Below are 6,000 nucleotides of genomic sequence, written 5' to 3'. Positions count from 1 at the left end.
AAAATAATAACCTGAAGGAATTTTTAAGGTGTAGATAATGAAGGCTGGATTGCTGGCTGGTCTTGTGTCCCCTAAAAACCCGATTTTATTGATTTCTTCCTCCAATCGGGCATTCAGGATTTCCACCTCGAAAGTGTTTTGCTTCTCGGTGATGTTTTTGATTTGTGTTGGGTGAATGATTTCCACTAAAGCCACTTCCCAATGGGCTTCGTGATCTAACTTGATGGTCTGAGGTAATTTGACCGTGTAACAGCACAACGTGTTCTTGGGAAACACCTCCATGGAACTGTCACTGGGTAAGGTTAAGTAAAATTGGTTGTTATTGCTCATAATTCCAGAGTTTTGTGGCTGTCCGAGGTGTTACTGGAAGTCAGAGGAGTGTCTCCGCCCAAAATGGGGTTGTTGTTGGAGTGGTGACTGGCACTGACACTGGACACAAGGTTCCCCTGGTTCCCGTTCGAGGAGAATTTCAGGGAGGGATTAGGAAGCAGGTAACCGATGCAACTGCTCAATACAATGGTCCACAATTGTTTGTCTCCTTGTTGCAAACTCAAATTAGCAATGGCTGCACCGATGACACAATACAACACGAAGGTTTGGCAGAAAAAGACGATTTACGTTTTAGGCACACGTTCTCCATACCACACCCACAAGGGTTGTTTTTGTAAATCTTGCAGAGAAGAATTGGGTGAAGGAGTGATCGCAGTAGCTGAATCTGTGTGAAAGGGAATGATGGTCACTTCTTTTTATAGTCGATGACGTGCGAAGCGTCGATCCAAGAATGAAAACTGGGCGGATATCCTTTCCAACGTACTTTGACTTCTTTGACACGTCGTTTGCCCACTTTACGGTTTCTGCGTTTGACAATGCCTTTGATGTTGTACACGTCGTCTTTTTGGTGACACGACTTGATTTGAAATAAGTACGGGCTAGCGTTTTGGTGAGTACTTAACATCCACGGCTGTCTTGCTGAGCACCTTTTTCCTCCTTTACCACGCTCGGACAGAAAAATGAGTGTGTGGTGAAACAATTCCCACTCATGTTTAAAGCCTTTCAGTCAGGTTGTTAAGGACTAGTTAGTCCTACACCTAAGTGACTAAATTTAAAAATAGTCTGTGAGTACATAAAAGCCTGGGGGATGAGGCTCTCTTTCCTTCCCCAGGAGTAATTAAAAATCACGCGGTGCGTTATTAAACCAGTGATACATGCTCCATTAGAGCGAAAATCACTTTAATTCAAGTAAGCAAGCAAGCAAGTTCGGGTACCGTCTCTAGCACTCTTGATGACACCAACTGTCTGGGTTATTTTCTTTCTTGCAAGTCCCTATGTTCCACTTCTGTTTGTGATAATAACTTGTGATACTTCACATTTTCTAAAGTGGAAATCTTTACAAGCCGTACAAAATACAAAACTTATATGACTTTGGCTTTTGACACTTGCACAGACTCTTCACTTTATAAGTGTCACGAGAAAATTGTATATCCAATTTTTCCCATTTTCAAAAACACGCACACACTTGCAGCTTGACCAGAAATATGTACATCTTGTTTTGTGGATAAGTCACAGACATGTCCAAGCATATATAGGTGGTTATGAACATTAGGAATATCCCCTCATTTTTCAGAAATATCAAAGCTTGTATGTGCATTTTCCCTTTTCCACTCTATATTAGTGCTTAGATTTGCTCCATAAAAAGAAAAAAGAAACGAAACAATTTTGAAGAAAAAAACAACTGAATTTGGAATTCAGGTTTCTCTCTGTTTATAATTTTTTTCAAGTTGATGGTGCATGACAGAGTACATTCGCCTACCTTTCCAAAGTGAGAGGCATTTCTTCACATGTCATTGCCTTTGTTAAATTCGGTTTCATTGGTTAGTTATCGTTAATCTTTAATTTTTTTCATGCATTTCTTTTTGATAGAAGATTTAAGGCTTTCTATTGTTGTAACGGTATTTATGTTGTATAGTCTGTTGATGAAATTATCTATAGCAAAGTGCTTAAGATTTTTCAGTTTTTTTTATTATTTCAAGCCCTACAAAAGGAGACCAAGTTTGTCTTCAAAGACGATTGAAACTCTAAATTACACGGGCGTGAAGGAAAACATCGTTGTGTTCATTCTAATCATGCTTGCCGTATCTCTTTGTGTTTTAGAGGTCATATTTCTTCTTAAGTAAATACACGCATCAATAGACCGACAGATTGGGTCATCATCCTTGAGGTTCACTGTACTTTCGGTTCTTTACTTCATACAAACCCCAAATTTATTAGTTTGAAGAAAAAAAAAAGATAACATGCCCCTCAATACTGTACCACGTCTGTTCTGACTCTACCGATGTGAGTGTGAGTGTTTATGTTAAAATGTTTAAGTGAGATATAAAAAAATGGTCAGCTTGAAAACGCGAACCAATACTGTGACGCTCAGTATTTTGATGTCGTAAGAAGAAATGGTACAACACACACAAAGAGGGCTTGTAAGTTCACATTTCAGTCTGTCTGCACTGTAATGGTAACAACGCAAGAACATAAGGATTATTATGCCACAAAATGGGTTTTGTAGTGTTGGGGGTGGGGTGGGGTGTAGGTGCTTGGCAGAATTGGTCATTGCAGGTGAGGGCTTAGGTGCTTTCAAAAAACTTTTTCTTCTTCACTGTGTTGATGGAATGTAATGGGCTATTTTCTTCATTCTATGTTGATAGTATATATAAAGGGTTATTTCTTCACTCCGTGTGGATAGTGTATAATGGTTTTCTTCTTCCCTCTGTGTGGTTAGTATATTATGGCTTTTTCCTCTTCCCTCTTTGAGGATAGTGTATATTGGGTTATTTATTTCTTCCCTCTGCGTAGATTGTAGATATGGGGTTTATTTTATTTACATCTCACCTCTGTGTGGATAGTAGGTATGGGATTTGTATTCTTCCTCTTCCATGTGTAGATAGTATATTTGGGGTTTGTATTATCTCCCTTCTGTGTGGATAGTATATTTGGGGTTTGTTTTTTTCTTCTTCCCTGTGTGTGTGTGTGTGTCTGTGTGTGTGTGTGCATTCGCGTACGTTGTGTAGATCGTATATTTGGTTGTTTTTTTCTTCTTCCTCCCGAGTGTAGATCGTATATTTGGGGTTTGTCCGCGTTAGCGACGTTGTGTGGATAGTATATTTGGGAATTGTATGTGTTCGGGTACGTTTGTATGGAAAGTATATTTGGGGTTTGTATGCGTTCGCGTACGTTTGTGTGGATAGTATATTTGGGGTTTGTATGCGTTCGCGTACGTTTGTGTCGATAGTATATTTGGGGTTTGTATGCGTTCGCGTACGTTTGTGTGGATAGTATATTTGGGGTTTGTATGCGTTCGCGTACGTTTGTATGGACAGTAGATTTTGGGGTTTGTATGAGTTTGCGTACGTTTGTGTGGATAGTATATTGGGGTTTGTATGCGTTCGCGTACGTTTGTATGGATAGTAGATTTTGGGGTTTGTATGAATTTGCGTACGTTTGTGTGGATAGTTTATTTGGGTTTGTATTATCTCCTTTCTGTGTTGATAGTATATTTGGGGTTTGATTTTTCCTCTTCCCTCTGTGTGTGTGTGTGTGTGTGTGTGTGTGTGTGTGTGTGTGTGTCTGTGTGAGTGAGTATGTCTGCGCGCGTACGTTGTGTGTGTGTGTGTGTGTATTGGTCTCTGTTTGTCCCTATAAAACTCACTTTATCCCTATCAGATACACTCTACCTACCTACCTACCTACAGTAGCGTGTATTCAGGTCAGCCACTTGCAACACTGTTGACATTTATCCCCTAGTGTTCAGTACAATGACGTCACTGACGCTGGAAATTTTAAGACTATAAATATGGACTTGGGGATTTCAATAGGTTGTAGCTATACATATGTACTAGAGTTCATAAACAGGAACGTCATTCAAGCTGAGGCTATAAAAAGATAGTGGGATTTTTCAAAGGAATAACCCACAAGTTGGAGCTATAAAGAGATAGTGGGATTTCATATGAATTTCAGCTGATTATAGATACATAGGTATTTATCCACGATCGTCACACAAGTTGATATTGTAAGTAGTTACTAATTGTATCCATTTTATAGTGTGTGTGCGTGTATGTGTGTGCGCGCGCGCGAGCGTATGTCTGCGCGCGTACGTTGTGTGTGTGTGTGTGTGTATTGGTCTCTGTTTGTTCCTATAAAACTCACTTTATCCCTATCAAATACACTCTACCTACCTACCTACATTAGCGCGTATTCAGGTCAGCCACTTACAACACTGTTGCCATTTATCCCCTAGTGTTCAGTACAATGACGTCACTGACGCTGGAAATTTTAAGACTATAAATACGGACTTGGGGATTTCCACAGGTTGTAGCTATACATATGTACTAGAGTTCATAAACAGGAACGTCACTCAAGCTGAGGCTATAAAAAGACAGTGGGATTTTCCAAAGGAATAATCCACAAGTTGGAGCTATAAATAGATAGTGGGATTTCATATGAATTTCAGTTGATTATAGCTATAAATAGATACATGGGTGTTTATCCGCGATCGTCGCACAAGTTGATATTGTAAGTAGTTACTAATTGTATCCATTTTAGTCTAAACCATTGTAACTTAATTTTCGGGGATATGTTTATTTTCCTTTAAATTTTGGGACAATTTCGTCATTTTAACGTTACTTTTAGTCACATCCATTTTGTTGTTGAGCATTTCCTTGATTATAGCTATTTATAGCATCATTACAATTATGCAAATTTTTGAACACCCAAGCAAGATTTCAGGTCTTGGTAATGCTTTATATATAAATCTCACGCTTGTACTAGTGTATGTATGTTTCTGTCTCTGTTGTTTTTTGACCCTCTACCATCATTGTCCCTAGACAGTCCCACCATGTTCAATTCCCCTTGACGCTATACAGATCCACCATGTTCAATTTCCATATGTTAAATTCCCTTGAGGCTATATCCCCCCAGGGGTTTCCGTAATGTTAAATTTCCCATTGTCCCTAGACAGTCCCACGATCTATTCCCCATGTTAAATTTCCCATTGTCCCTAGACAGTCCCACGATCTATTCCCCATGTTAAATTCCCATTGTCCCTAGACAGACCCACACTATAGTCCCCTGTTCCATTCCCCTTGTCCCTAGACAAACCCAAACTCTATTCCCATGTTAAATTTCCATTGTCCCTAGACAAGCCCAAACTCTATTCCCCATGTTCAATTCCCCTTGTCCCTAGACAAGCCCAAACTCTATTCCCATGTTCAATTCCCCTTGTCCCTAGACAAGCCCAAACTCTATTCCCCATGTTAAATTTACATAGTCCCTATAGTGGCCCGGGGGGGGGGGGGGGGTCTGTAATGCTAATTCCCATTGTCCCTATGGTGGCCCCATTCACTACTAACAATTATTCATTCGTTTCAGTGTGCTTCATCTAAGAAGAAAAAAATTCGACTAGTGTTTGTAGCATGCATCCGAGAATAAAATTTATTGACTTGTTTTGATTCCATGTTTCGTATAGCCTTTCTAATTAGTAAAATGTTTAATACCTGCAGAATTATTCCGACGAAAGCTTGATACCGTATTTCATGATATGAATATGTAAACTTATAGGTGTGACGAGCATTCATACTATTCTTTAAAAAAAAAAACAGAAATGTTGAACTAGTCTATTCTCATTTTTCATTACTGTTTGTTTGAGATTATTTAAGCTGGTAAGAAGTAAACATCATATCCAGTTCTCATAATTATCGTATATCAGCCAGTCTACTAAGTAAGAAGTATTTCTCTTTAATAATAATAATAATAATAATAATAATAATAATAAAATTATTATTATTAGTATTATTATTATTATTATAGCGGGTGCCAGATTAAGATGAGCATAACTATATATATATACATATATATAATATATGGATTGATATCCAAGTTAGATTTCTGTGTACAATATAATTTTCTTCGCTTTGAGAACGCAGCTGATGTTATTGAAGCTCCCCAAACTCCTTG

Source organism: Sinohyriopsis cumingii, chromosome 18 (genome assembly GCF_028554795.1).
Source record: "Sinohyriopsis cumingii isolate HCF-2022 chromosome 18, ASM2855479v2, whole genome shotgun sequence".
Taxonomy (NCBI): domain Eukaryota; kingdom Metazoa; phylum Mollusca; class Bivalvia; order Unionida; family Unionidae; genus Sinohyriopsis; species Sinohyriopsis cumingii.
The sequence above is the reverse complement of the archived record's forward strand: the minus strand, read 5'-3'. Positions refer to the sequence as shown.